The sequence below is a fragment of the Oncorhynchus gorbuscha genome, linkage group LG13, assembly GCF_021184085.1.
Source record: "Oncorhynchus gorbuscha isolate QuinsamMale2020 ecotype Even-year linkage group LG13, OgorEven_v1.0, whole genome shotgun sequence".
Taxonomy (NCBI): domain Eukaryota; kingdom Metazoa; phylum Chordata; class Actinopteri; order Salmoniformes; family Salmonidae; genus Oncorhynchus; species Oncorhynchus gorbuscha.
Window position 1 is genome coordinate 22,063,219 of NC_060185.1, and position 14,766 is coordinate 22,077,984.

Here is a 14,766-nt window from a genome sequence, read left to right on the forward strand (position 1 = left end):
AGCTATGAAACAGCCAGTCCCCCCCCCACCCACACACACACACACACACACACACACACCTCAGTAGCTAGGAAACAGCCAGTCCTTTCCCACACACACACCTCAGTAGCTATGAAACAGCCAGTCCCCCACACACACCACACACCTCAGTAGCTATGAAACAGTCAGTCCCACACACACCTCAGTAGCTATGAAACACCCAGTCCCACACACACCTCAGTAGCTATGAAACAGTCAGTCCCACACACACCTCAGTAGCTATGAAACAGTCAGTCCCACACACACACCTCAGTAGCTATGAAACAGTCAGTCCCACACACACACACCTCAGTAGCTATGAAACAGTCAGTCCCACACACACACACACACACACACACACACCTCAGTAGCTATGAAACAGTCAGTCCAGTCCCACACACACACACCTCAGTAGCTAGGAAACAGCCAGTCCAGTCCCACACACACACCTCAGTAGCTAGGAAACAGCCAGTCCAGTCCCACACACACACACACACCACACACACACACACACACACACACACACACACATCAGTAGCTAGGAAACAGCCAGTCCAGTCCCACACACACACACACCTCAGTAGCTAGGAAACAGCCAGTCCAGTCCCACACACACATCTCAGTAGCTAAGAAACAGCCAGTCCAGTCCCACACACACATCTCAGTAGCTAAGAAACAGCCAGTCCTGTCCCACACACCTCAGTAGCTAAGAAACAGCCAGTCCAGTCACACACACACACACATCTCAGTAGCTAAGAAACAGCCAGTCCTGTCCCACACACCTCAGTAGCTAAGAAACAGCCAGTCCAGTCACACACACACACACACACGCACACATCTCAGTAGCTAAGAAACAGCCAGTCCAGTCACACACACACACACACCTCAGTAGCTATGAAACAGCCAGTCCCATACACACACACCTCAGTAGCTATGAAACAGCCAGTCCCACACACACACCTCAGTAGCTATGAAACAGCCAGTCCCCACACACACACACACCTCAGTAGCTATGAAACAGCCAGTCCCACACACACACACCTCAGTAGCTATGAAACAGCCAGTCCCACGCACACACCTCAGTAGCTGTGAAACAGCCAGTCCCCACACACACACACACACACACACACACCTCAGTAGCTATGAAACAGCCAGTCCCACGCACACACCTCAGTAGCTATGAAACAGCCAGTCCCACGCACACACCTCAGTAGCTATGAAACAGCCAGTCCCACGCACACACCTCAGTAGCTATGAAACAGCCAGTCCCACGCACACACCTCAGTAGCTATGAAACAGCCAGTCCAGTAGCTATGAAACAGCCACACACCTCAGTAGCTATGAAACAGCCAGTCCCACACACACACACCTCAGTAGCTATGAAACAGCCAGTCCCACACACACACACCTCAGTAGCTGTGAAACAGCCAGTCCCACACACACACACAGCTCAGTAGCTGTGAAACAGCCAGTCCCACGCACACACCTCAGTAGCTATGAAACAGCCAGTCCCACACACACACCTCAGTAGCTAGCAGCCATGAAACAGCCAGAAACAGCCAGTCCCACACACACACCTCAGTAGCTATGAAACAGCCAGTCCCACACACACCTCAGTAGCTATGAAACAGCCAGTCCCACACACACACCTCAGTAGCTATGAAACAGCCAGTCCCACACACACACCTCAGTAGCTATGAAACAGCCAGTCCCACACACACACACACACACACACCTCAGTAGCTATGAAACAGCCAGTTCCACAGACACACACCTCAGTAGCTATGAAACAGCCAGTCCCACACACACACACCTCAGTAGCTATGAAACAGCCAGTCCCATGCACACACCTCAGTAGCTATGAAACAGCCAGTCCCACACACACACACCCCAATAGCTGTGAAACAGCCAGGCCCACACACACACACACACCTCAGTAGCTATGAAACAGCCAGTCCCACACACGCACACACACACACCTCAGTAGCTATGAAACAGCCAGTCCCACGCACGCACACACACACACCTCAGTAGCTATGAAACAGCCAGTCCCACGCACACACCTCAGTAGCTATGAAACAGCCAGTCCCACGCACACACCTCAGTAGCTATGAAACAGCCAGTCCCACGCACACACCTCAGTAGCTATGAAACAGCCAGTCCCACGCACACACCTCAGTAGCTATGAAACAGCCAGTCCCACGCACACACCTCAGTAGCTATGAAACAGCCAGTCCCACGCACACACCTCAGTAGCTATGAAACAGCCAGTCCCACGCACACACCTCAGTAGCTATGAAACAGCCAGTCCCACGCACACACCTCAGTAGCTATGAAACAGCCAGTCCCACACACACACACACACACAGCTCAGTAGCTGTGAAACAGCCAGTCCCACGCACACACCTCAGTAGCTATGAAACAGCCAGTCCCACACACACACCTCAGTAGCTATGAAACAGCCAGTCCCACACACACACCTCAGTAGCTATGAAACAGCCAGTCCCACACACACACCTCAGTAGCTATGAAACAGCCAGTCCCACACACACACCTCAGTAGCTATGAAACAGCCAGTCCCACACACACACACACCTCAGTAGCTATGAAACAGCCAGTCCCACACACACACCTCAGTAGCTATGAAACAGCCAGTCCCACACACACACACCTCAGTAGCTATGAAACAGCCAGTCCCACACACACACACCTCAGTAGCTATGAAACAGCCAGTCCCACACACACACACCTCAGTAGCTATGAAACAGCCAGTCCCACACACACACACCTCAGTAGCTATGAAACAGCCAGTTCCACACACACACACCTCAGTAGCTATGAAACAGCCAGTTCCACACACACACACCTCAGTAGCTATGAAACAGCCAGTCCCACACACACACACACACACACCTCAGTAGCTATGAAACAGCCAGTTCCACACACACACACCTCAGTAGCTATGAAACAGCCAGTTCCACATGAAACAGCCAGTTGAAACAGCCACACACACACACCTCAGTAGCTATGAAACAGCCAGTCCCACACACACACACACACACACACACACACCTCAGTAGCTATGAAACAGCCAGTTCCACAGACACACACCTCAGTAGCTATGAAACAGCCAGTCCCCCCCCCACACACACACCTCAGTAGCTGTGAAACAGCCAGTCCAACACACACCTCAGTAGCTATGAAACAGCCAGTCCCACACACACACACCTCAGTAGCTATGAAACAGCCAGTCCCCCACACACACACACACCTCAGTAGCTATGAAACAGCCAGTCCCACACACATACACCTCAGCAGCTATGAAACAGCCAGTCCCACACCCATACACCACACACACACACACACACACACACACACACACACACACACCTCAGTAGCTATGAAACAGCCAGTCCCCCCCACACACACACACAGCTCAGTAGCTGTGAAAAGGCCAGTCCCACACACACCTCAGTAGCTATGAAACAGTCAGTCCCACACACACACACACACACACACACACACACACCTCAGTAGCTATGAAACAGCCAGTCCCCCACACACACACACCTCAGTAGCTATGAAACAGCCAGTCCCCCACACACACACACACAAACCTCAGTAGCTATGAAAGAGCCAGTCCCACACACACACACACACACATCTCAGTAGCTAAGAAACAGCCAGTCCAGTCACACACACACACACACACATCTCAGTAGCTAAGAAACAGCCAGTCCAGTCACACACACACACACACACACATCTCAGTAGCTAAGAAACAGCCAGTCCAGTCACACACACACACACACACACATCTCAGTAGCTAAGAAACAGCCAGTCCACACACACACACACACACACACACACACACACACCTCAGTAGCTAGGAAACAGCCAGTCCAGTCCCACACACACCTCAGTAGCTAGGAAACAGCCAGCCCTGTCCCACACACAGACCTCAGTAGCTAGGAAACAGCCAGTCCAGTCACACACACACAGACCTCAGTAGCTAGGTAACAGCCAGTCCAGTCACACACACACACAGTAACGGTTTTGACTTGAGGTTATTATTTATAGGGGTGCCAGGTTGGTTGTTCCTACCAGAGAAAACATTGGTTTCTCCTTTTGGTTTGGGAGGGAATGAGTCCCATCTGGTCCGTCAAGTCTACACCAATACAAAGCACTTGTGTAAAAGTCAGGATGGAAATAAACTTTTCATAAACCCTTAAAACATTGGAAAGAACTATAAAAACAACTATTATTTTGCGTGGGTTGTATTAGCAACATCAATGATTACATACACATAATAATATCACAATGAGTTCTGGTTCCTCCAGAAATGTCCTGTACCTCGGGTCTAAAGAGTCCAGCCCGGTAAAGGAGTTCAGGGAACTCAAGTGACCTTTGTCACGCAATGTTTGTCCGTTCATTCAAGTGTAGCGTAAACCCAGTATTAAATCATACAATTATTTTACCACAGAACTTTAAAGCGTATCAACTCTTATTAAGTCCTCAACTACAACTAACTACATAAATCATCACCGTATACATCACATCAAAACAAATGAAATACCCTATACAAAAGGTTGTAGTCAGTCAGACAATCCGCCAAAAGATCTCCAGCGGAGAAAGGCCACGAAGAAGCGTAGTCCACGGACGCAAAGAGTGGATCCGATCCTGGGTAAATTCTATTGGGCTACAAAACACACGTATAACGGCAACAAAACAAACGGAATAGAGACGCTTCGGAACTGAGCGTTGAACACATCCTCATTCACATCTCCATCACAACCTCCTTTTTGCGCAGCTGATGCTGGCTATTTAATTGGGAATTAAAGGGAAAGCGCCCTATTGGAAGGAGAAGCACTATTTAATTGGGAATTAAAGGGAAAGCGCCCTATTGGAAGGAGAAGCACTATTTAATTGGGAATTGAAGAGGAAGCGCCCTATTGGAAGGAGAAGAACTGAGACGGTTCAGAAAAATTCAGGGCCGTCACAACACACACACACACACACACACACACACACACACACACACACACACACACACACACACACACACACACACACACACACACACACACACACCTCAGTAGTTAGGAAACAGCCGTCCAGTCCCACACACGCAACTAAGTATCTAGGAAACAGCCAGTCCAGTCCCACACACGCACCTAAGTATCTAGGAAACAGCCAGTCAGTAGTTAGGAAACAGCCAGTCCAGTCCCACACACGCACCTAAGTATAGCTAGGAAACAGCCAGCCCAGCCCCCCCACACACACACACACACACACACACACACACACCCAGTAGTTAGGAAACAGCCCCAGTCCCACACACGCACCTAAGTATCTAGGAAACAGCCAGTCCAGTCCCACACACGCACCTAAGTATCTAGGAAACAGCCAGTCTAGTCCCACACACACCTACCTAAGTATCTAGGAAACAGCCAGTCCAGTCCCACACACACACACACCTTAGTAGCTAGGAAACAGCCAGTCCCACACACACACACACCGCAGTAACTAGGAAACAGCCAGTCCAGTCCCACACACACACATTAGTAGCTAGGAAACAGCAAGTCCAGTCCCACACACACCTCAGTAGCTAGGAAACAGACAGTCCAGTCACACACACACCTCAGTAGCTAAGAAACAAACAGTCCAGTCCCACACACACCTCAGTAGCTAGGAAACAGCCAGCCCAGTCCCCCACACACCTCAGTAGCTAGGAAACAGCCAGCCCAGCCCCCCCCCCCACACACACACACACACACACACACACACCACCCACACACACACACACACACACACACACACACACACACACACACACACACGTCAGTAGCTAGGAAACAGCCAGTCCAGTCCCCCACACACATCAGTAGCTAGGAAACAGCCAGTCCAGTCCTACACACACACACAGACTTCAGTAGCTACTGTTGGGTTCTGAGAATATGAAATATACTTATTCATGTCACTGAGGGAGAGAGGGTAATGTATAACAGTTACATTATGTCAGGATATGTTGTTATTAGCCATCAGGGATCCTATGGGAGGCATCATCTGGGAGGAGAAGAGACACTGGTACCAGTCACCATGACAGCCTGGAGTTGGGGAGGAGTGAGCACTTTGGGGCAGAGGTCAGGTCAGATGAAGTGAGGAAGAACAGATATCACTGAGGTTCTGTCTAGCAACAGATATGCATTGGCTGTTCAGATGTGTAGGAGGAGACTCCGCATCGGATAAAAGGTTAAATATCAGTGCTTGTGTGAATATGTCATTTTCTGTCCAGCTGTTCGATCCTTTGGGAAGAATAAACTTGGTTTGAGCTTTCATCGTGTCCTCTGATAATTAGAACCTACCACAAAACAGCCAGTCCAGTCCCACACACACCTCAGTAGTTACGAAACAGACAGTCAAGTCCCACACATCTCAGTGGCTAGGAAACACAGCCATTCCAGTCCCTTACACCTCAGTAGCCATGGAACAGCCAGTCCAGTTCCATACAAGGGCACCCACAGCACTTGTTCATAGCAATATACAGAAAAAAACACATCCACAATCCGGCACTAAAAGTGCAGCTGTCCCAGTACTGTTCAGAACATCCACAACAAACTCCTTACTAACCAACATGTAGGTCGCTTACACAAACGTCAACCTGGCTTTCTAAACTCATCCAGCCATTACTGTACATCATTCCTGTAGATTCAAGATTGTTTTGAGAGCGTATGGGGAATGAAAAAGTTCAACAACAATTGTTATACAACTCCCATAATAAGAAAGAGCACTTGGACAGAGATAAGATAAGGTTTTCCCCAAAGGGAAAATCGTAACCAGCTTTGACTAGAGGTTGAATAATGGTTTGACTTCATCTCAAAGGACTCAAATCCTTCAAGAATTAAAGATCAACGGTTACAGTTTTTGATGCTTACGTCATCTAAGAGTAGCATCTCTTCTCATCCTATTTTAGAATGGTCCCATATGTTTTATGAACAGTTTTACAACGTACTCTTGTTTAACTAGGGCACCTGACTCTCCTGACCTAACTGGTCATAAATAAAGCAATTTCCCTCACACCCTAAAAGCCTATCCCACAGGCTGGGCAAAGTCTACCAGGGACCAGGAAAGAGTCCTACAGAAATTAGCGGTCTGTGTCTATTCCTGGAAACCTGCACCATGTACAGGTGTCACCTTTATTTGGGGTAATAAACAAAAAAGGGGGATGGTTGAAATAAAAACAGCATACAATACTGCCATAGAATGCCCTAGTGTAGTCACACTGTTCATACAATACTGCCATAGAATGCACTAGTGTAGTCACACTGTTCATACAATACTGCCATAGAATGCCCTAGTGTAGTCACACTGTTCATACAATACTGCCATAGAATGCCCTAGTGTAGTCACACTGTTCATACAATACTGCCATAGAATGCACTAGTGTAGTCACACTGTTCATACAATACTGCCATAGAATGCACTAGTGTAGTCACACAGTTCATTGTCCATTGGCCTACACATCATGTATCTGAATACTTTGTTGTCAATAGCAATATATTATGGTATGTACTAAATGTTAACAACCCACTGGGCACAGACGTCAGTTCCACGTCTAGTTTTGATTTTCACTTGGTTGAGTTGTCAACTAATGTGAATTTAACTTGAATTTAATGTGAAATCAACAAAAAAAAGGTCACCCTGTTATTGAATTTCACTTAATAGAAAAGGAAATTCCCTTGTTGATGACTTTTTGCGAATACAAGCAGTTTTCCAAGTTGATTCAATGTCATCACATTGTAATTATGTGAAAACAACGTTGATTCAACCATTTTTTGGCCAGTGGTAAAGGTGTATTTCAGTGGTGGTAGCTCTCCTCTCCAGCCTCAGGCTATATGAAGCTTACAGGCTGGAGGTTAAAGGTGGGTGGCTAGAAGAACAGGCATCACACATATTTTAAAACATTGGAACTGGTTCCTCTGGTTTCATTAGCTCTCAGGACCGGCCTACCATCAAGCCTGTGTTCTCTGTAGAACAATACAACCGCTCCTGTTCTGTGGTCTATGGAACACCAAAGAATAACAACTATTTACATTTTTGACAACTTTAATTTCACCACATTCCTAAAGAAAATCATGCCATCTGGTTTGCTTAAAGTGCTAATTCAGGATTTGGGAAATGCCCTTTATCTACTTCCCCAGAGTCAGATGAATTCGTGGATACAATTTTTGTATCTGTGTGCAGTTTGAGGGAAGTTGCTAACAAACGTCCCCTTTTCAGGACCCTGTCTTTCAAAGATAATTCATAAAAATCCAAATAACTTCACAAATCTTCATTGTAAAGGGTTTAAACACTGTTTCCCATGCTTGTCCAATGAACCATGAACAATTAATGAACATGCACCTGTGGAACAGTCATTAAGACACTAACAGCTTACAGACGGTAGGCAATTAAGGTCACAGTTATGAAAACTTAGGACACTAAAGAGGCCTTTGTACAGACTCCAAAAGAAATATGCCCAGGGTCCCTGCTCATCTGCGTGTACGTACCTTAGGCAAGCTGCAAGGAGGCATGAGGACTGCGGATGTGGCCAGGGCAATACATTGCAATGCCCATACTGTGAGACATCTAAGACAGCGCTAGAGGGAGACAGGACAGACAGCTGATTGGTCTGCCACTGCGAGGACACATGTAACATCTCCTGCACAGGATTGGTACATCCGAACATCACACCTGCGGGACAGTTAAAGGTTGGCAACAACAACTGCCCTAGTTACACCAGGAATGCACAATCCCTCCATCAGTGCTCAGAATGTCCGCAATAGGCTGAGAGAGGCTGGACTGAGGGCTTGTAGGCCTGTTGTAAGGCAGGTGTGACACCAGACATCACCGACAACAATGTCGCCTATGGGCACAAACCCATCGTCGCTGGACCAGACAGGACTGGCAAAAAGTGCTCTTCACTGACGAGTCGTGGTTTTGTCTCATCATGGGTGATGGTCGGACTCGCGTTTACACTGAGACCTGTACTCTGGAGTCGGATCGATTTGGAGGTGGAGGGTCCATCATGGTCTGGGGGCGGTGTGTCACAGCGTCATCAGACTGAGCTTGTTGTCATTGCAGGCAATCTCAACGCTGTGCATTACAGGAAAGACATCCTCCTCACTCATGTAGTACCCTTCCTGCAGGCTCATCCTTACATGACCCTCCAGCATGACAATGTCACCAGCCATACTGCTTGTTCTGTGTGTGATTTCCTGCAAGATAGGATTGCCAGTGTTCTGCCATTGCCAGCGAAGAGCCCGGATCTCAATCCCATTGACCTGTTGGATCAGAGGGTGATGACTCGCAAATGTCCGGGAACTTGCAGGTGCTTTGGTGGAAGCACCTGCACTATTATTATTATTATATTATTATATATTATATATTGAAGAGTGGGGTAACATCTGACAGCAAGAACTGGCAAATCTGGTGCAGTCCATGAGAAGGAGATGCCCTGCAGTACTTAATGCAGCTGGTGGCCACACCAGATACCGACTGTTACCTTTGATTTTGACCAACACCTTTGTTCAGGGACACATTATTCCATTTCTGTTAGTCACATGTCTGTGGAACTTGTTCACTATTATGTCTCAGTTGTTGAATCTTGTTAGGTTCTTACAAATATTTACACATGTTAAGTTTGCTGAAAATGAACACAGTTGACAGTGAGAGAACATTCCTTTTTTTGCTGAGTTTAGCATTAGTACATTGACTGGAAGTGTATGGTATCTATATATCGCAATGACTGGTAGTCTATGGTATCTATATATCGCAATGACTGGAAGTCTATGGTATCTATATATCGCAATGACTGGAAGTCTATGGTATCTATATATCGCAATGACTGGAAGTGTATGGTAACTGCTAGCATGCTACTGTAGAAAATATCATAGACTTCCAGACATTGCTCTAACACCAGTTTGTATTGGCTCGCGAATACCTCTAACTTCCTTCATACTGGATGAAGAGACATAAAAATGGTATCCAGGAGTTCATTTGACTCTGGGGAAGTAGAAACCGGGTTTCATTGCCAGAATCTAAGTATTCCTTTAATATAAGGAATTTGAAATGATTGAACCTATTACTGTTGATGTTTCAGTATACACTACATGTACACAAAAGTATGTGGATAACCCTTCAAATTAGTGTATTCGGCTATTTAAGCCACACCGTTGCTGACTGGTGTATAAAATCGAGCAAACAGCCATGCAATCTCCATAGACAAACATGTGCATTTGAATGGCCTTACTGAAGAGCTCAGTGACTTTCAACGTGGCACCGTCATATGATGCCACCTTTCCAACAAGTCAGTTCATCAAATGTATGCCCTGCTAGAGCTGCCCCAGTCCTGTTATTGTGAAGTGGAAACGTGTAGGAGCAACAACGGCTCTCCCGCGAAGTGGTAGGCCACACAAGCTCACAGAATGGTACTGCCGAGTGCTGAACCGCATTGTGCATAAAAATCATCTGTCCCCGGTTGCAACACTCACTACTGTTCTAAACTGACTCTGGAAGCAACGTAAGCACAAGAACTGTTCGTCGGGAGCTTCATGAAGTGGGTTTCCATAGCCGAGCAGCTGCACCCAAGCCTAAGATCACCATGCGCAATGCCAATCAGTGTTGAGGAAGTTGACTGGCCTGCACAGAGCCCTGACCTCAACCCCATCAAACACCTTTGTGATGAATTGGAATGCAGACTAAGAGTCAGGCTCAACATCAGTTGTGGCTGAATGGAGACAAGTCCCCACAGAAATGTTTCAACATCTAGGGGAAAGCCTTCACAGGTGAGTGGAGGCTGTTATAGCAGCAAAGGAGGGACCAACTCCATATTAATGCCCATGATTTTGGAATGAGATGTTCCATGAGCAGGTGTCCACATATTTCTGGTCATGTAGTGTATTTAAGCAATTAATTTCATTTTTGATACTTGAGTATATTTAAAACCAAACACTTTCAGACTCACTCAAGTAGTATTTTACTGGGTGGCTTTCACTTTATTTGAGTCATTTTCCATTAAGGCATCTTTCCTCAATGTATGAAAAGTTGATCATTTTTCCACCACTGCTAAAGAGATCCAGTTAACCAACCAGCTCAGCTTTAAACTCTAGAATTAGGTCCTTCCATGAAATTAGATGGAGACAAACTTCAGAACTTTCCTAAAACTGCTGTAGACAAAGATTACCAGCATTCCATGCTACCTAAATCCCAGGTATTTTCAAACTGAATTAGTGATTGTATTCTCAAACTTAATGACTCTCCACTGTAGCATACAAAAGATAGACACTTGGTGAAATTCAGAGCGGAAGGGAAGAGGGGTGTATTCTATTCTTACTTTCATGTTGTTCTGATGCGGCCAGCCTCTTCTTCCTCATGGAACGGTAGAAACGGGAGTTCCTACGGATGGGGGCGATGACCCGGTCATCCTCCTCATCCTCCTCGTGATTTCTGGAGTGCACCGGCGCTGCGGGCCGCTTCTCAGGGGGCTCCTGTGACTTTTGACCCCACTTGCCCCTGAACAGGGCCGTCATCGCCATGACAACGGGCTCCAAGCTCCGTTTGGGGTGTGTGTCCCACTCCTGTTCTCAGATCCGGGACTGTGGGGTTGTTCCTGTAGGTTTTGGCTTCGGGACAGAGGAGAGCGTAGAATCCATCAAACGTTAGCCTGAATTAAGGAGCAAATCCATCCCTGTCAATCTCAAGTCCCGGTGAGGCAACACAACAACACAGCACACACTTCAGGGCTCATTCTCACATAGGTTAGCGACTGCATGGCACACTGAGGCCTGTCGCTCTCTCTCTCTCTCTCTCTCTCTCTCTCTCTCTCTCTCTCGCCTTCCCCTGCCTTTGGGGCAGGAGTGTTAGTCACCCATGGAGCCAATCAGAGTCAGCCCCCTCTCTCCTTAAGCTGAAATGATTCTGTGTATAACCCGCCCTATCTACTATTCTCACTCAGAGGTACTCAAAGTTTTACAACGGGGATCCCATTTCTTCCGCCAGAATTTCTGGGGACTCCATTTTATTTTCTCGCAATAATTTCTTATAACCCCACCCCAAATACAATGACAACAACTTTAAAATCAGTACATTTCGATTTTTAAATCAACAAATAACTTTCAATTAATTACATTTTCATCTTTTCAAAATGAAAAGAAACCAATAAATACATTTATCTAAATCTCTTTCTCAAAAACGTTATTATATTGTCCCATACAATGACCTGTACTCTTAATTTGTATTTTATTTTGGAAACACCACTGCAGACTTTGAATACCACTGCTGTGCTGTCTTTATTTGGCCTACTGAAAGACATTCCAGAGGCTAGCCTGCATGTCTGACTGTCTGCCTGGCCTCACCTGCATGTCTGACTGTCTGCCTGGCCTCACCTGCATGTCTGACTGTCTCTGCTCTGCTCTTCTGTGCTCTGGAGAACCAGAAAAGCCACTTACCTGTACCAGGGAACACTGATCCCTCCTTTAGGACTTTTTTATATCCCTCCTCTCGAGATCATCGATGTGTTCCCAAGTGGTGTATACCATGTATTCTCCTGTATAGGGGTTATTGGCGCACATCAGAGAACACACTAAAAGCCAGTACACCTGCCAGTTCTCCTGTCGGTCCTCCAGTGTGGTACAGAACTGTGTCTCCAGCTGACGTGTCGCTTGTTGTCCTGCTTGTCATGTGGTGGCCTCTCTAAACCGGCTCCCCACTACCTTCCTTATCTCCAGGCAGCTGACCAATAGAGTTCAAAGTTCGCTCTGTATTTCTCCACGCAGCAGCAGAAGATACTATTCCAGGGCTCCATTATGACATAATGCAGAGAAAGAGACTCAGCGAGGCCTCGTATGAGCAGAGTGCTCGCCTCGAACCATCAAACTCCCTCCCTCTAATCAGACCAGGCGGAAAGGGGCTGGGGGTCAAACACATTTACACAACATCCAAAAGATAGGGGAAGGAAGGCTGACAGAGTAACAACACAAGCTCTCTGAAGCTGCATGTCTTATACAGAACGCCACAGGAATCACTATCTGTTTCTGTCTTGATCCTCCAACCACAATAGTTATAGTGTCACTGAGAAAGATTCTAATTTCTAATAATAGATTAGAGGCACAATAAGGCACAGAGATCTTCTTGACGTCTCAATAATAACAGAAACAATCTCACGTTACATCAACAAAACAACAAAGGGGATGTTGAAGGCACAGTCACCACACCTTTCCAGACTCACCCTATTGACTCCTCTCCTCAGACGGGCGTGGGGTGTGTTTGTGTGAATCACACAGCTTTGTTGACTGGATCTACCCAACCAATCATATTGAGCTGTTCTGTGAGGTCAAAGGTTAGTGTTGGGTTGGACAGGGTTCGGGGTGTTTGGAAGAGATTTGGGGTTGAGGGAGGATCTACTTGAAGGCTCTTTTTTATTTTCCCAGAAGTACTGAGTTATGTAGGATTTAGAAATGTGGAGCTAATGTTGTAAACCATGATTGACCACACACTTCTGAACAGTAGGTGGCGACATCCACCTTTAACATTGGTTTGCACACTGCCATTATATCAAACAAGAAGACTAAGACGAAGAAGAAGATTATAGTTGTCATGAGACCAACACACATACAGTATCTACATGAGTAATATTTGAATAGAGAGAAAGTGTGTAGGTACAGTAGAAAGAAGGAAAAGAGAGAGAGGCAAAGTGTAAAGGATGTTTACTTATAGTGACTATCAGTACTCTCATCCTCCTTTTGTCAACAGTATATCGAAAAGGTTGGTTTCTGAACTAACAGACAGTGAGAGGGAGAGCGAGATAGAGAGAGGGAGATGTGTAACCACATGGCTGCAAACCACACGGCTAACAACATTGGACACATTATGGAACACAAAGCCTTCATTATTTCATCCTAGAATATCCGAGACCTGAGGTCATCTGCCTTTGGCCTGAAGAGCAGGAATCTGGACTTCACCAAAGAAATCAGAAATACAGACATTGTCATCCTACAAAAAACATGGTATAGAGAAGAGGGATCCACTGGTTGCCCTCTAAGTTACAGAGAACTGGTAGTCCCATCCACCAAACTACCAGGTGTAAAACAGGGAAGGGACTCAAGAGGTATGCTAATTTGGTATAGAGCAGACCTAACTCACTCTGTTAAATTCATCAAAATAGGAACATTTGGCTAGAAATTCAAAAGGAAATGATCTCAACAGAGAAAAATGTCCTCCTGTGTACTCCCTATATCCCCCCACAAGAATCCCCATACTTTAATGAAGACAGCTTCTCCATCCTGGAGGGGGAAGGCAATCATTTCCAGGCCCAGGGACATTTCCAGGCCCAGGTACATGTACTAGTCTGTGGTGACCTAAATGCCAAAACTGGACAAGAACCTGACACCCTCAGCACACAGGGGAACAAACACCTACCTGGAGGAAACAGAATCCCCTCCCCCATATGCCCCCCTAGGCACAACTACGACAACATAACCAACAAAAACTCCTGTAGGTCTGTCCCAAGCTGGGTATGTAAATACTCAGTGGTGGAAAAGTACTAAATTGTCATACTTAAGTCAAAATAAAGATACCTTAACAGAAAATGACTCAAGTAAAAGTGAAAGTCACCCAGTAAAATACTACTTGAGTAAAATTCTTTGGTTTCAATATACTTAAGTATCAAAAGCAAATGGAATTGCTCAAATGTACTTAAGTTTCAAAAGT

The 14,766-nt window shown here is 46.2% G+C and overlaps 1 protein-coding gene across 4 annotated transcripts in view; it reads right to left on the reverse strand.

Moving 5' to 3' along the window:
• The window catches only part of LOC123992579 (ephexin-1-like), a 53,836-nt gene extending 40,506 nt beyond the window's left edge, over positions 1-13,330 (reverse strand). Inside the window, exons 1-3 of one of the 4 annotated variants that reach the window (XM_046293822.1) lie at positions 13,286-13,330; positions 12,507-12,604; positions 11,393-11,681 (exon numbers count right to left, since the gene is read on the reverse strand). The gene's annotated coding sequence lies outside the window, so the exon portion shown is untranslated. Of the gene's footprint in view, positions 1-4,594; positions 4,626-11,392; positions 11,723-12,506; positions 13,266-13,285 lie in introns of those variants that run through there. The other 3 variants (XM_046293821.1, XM_046293820.1, XM_046293823.1) reach the window with 3 other exon arrangements.
• Positions 13,331-14,766: the final 1,436 nt, after the last annotated feature.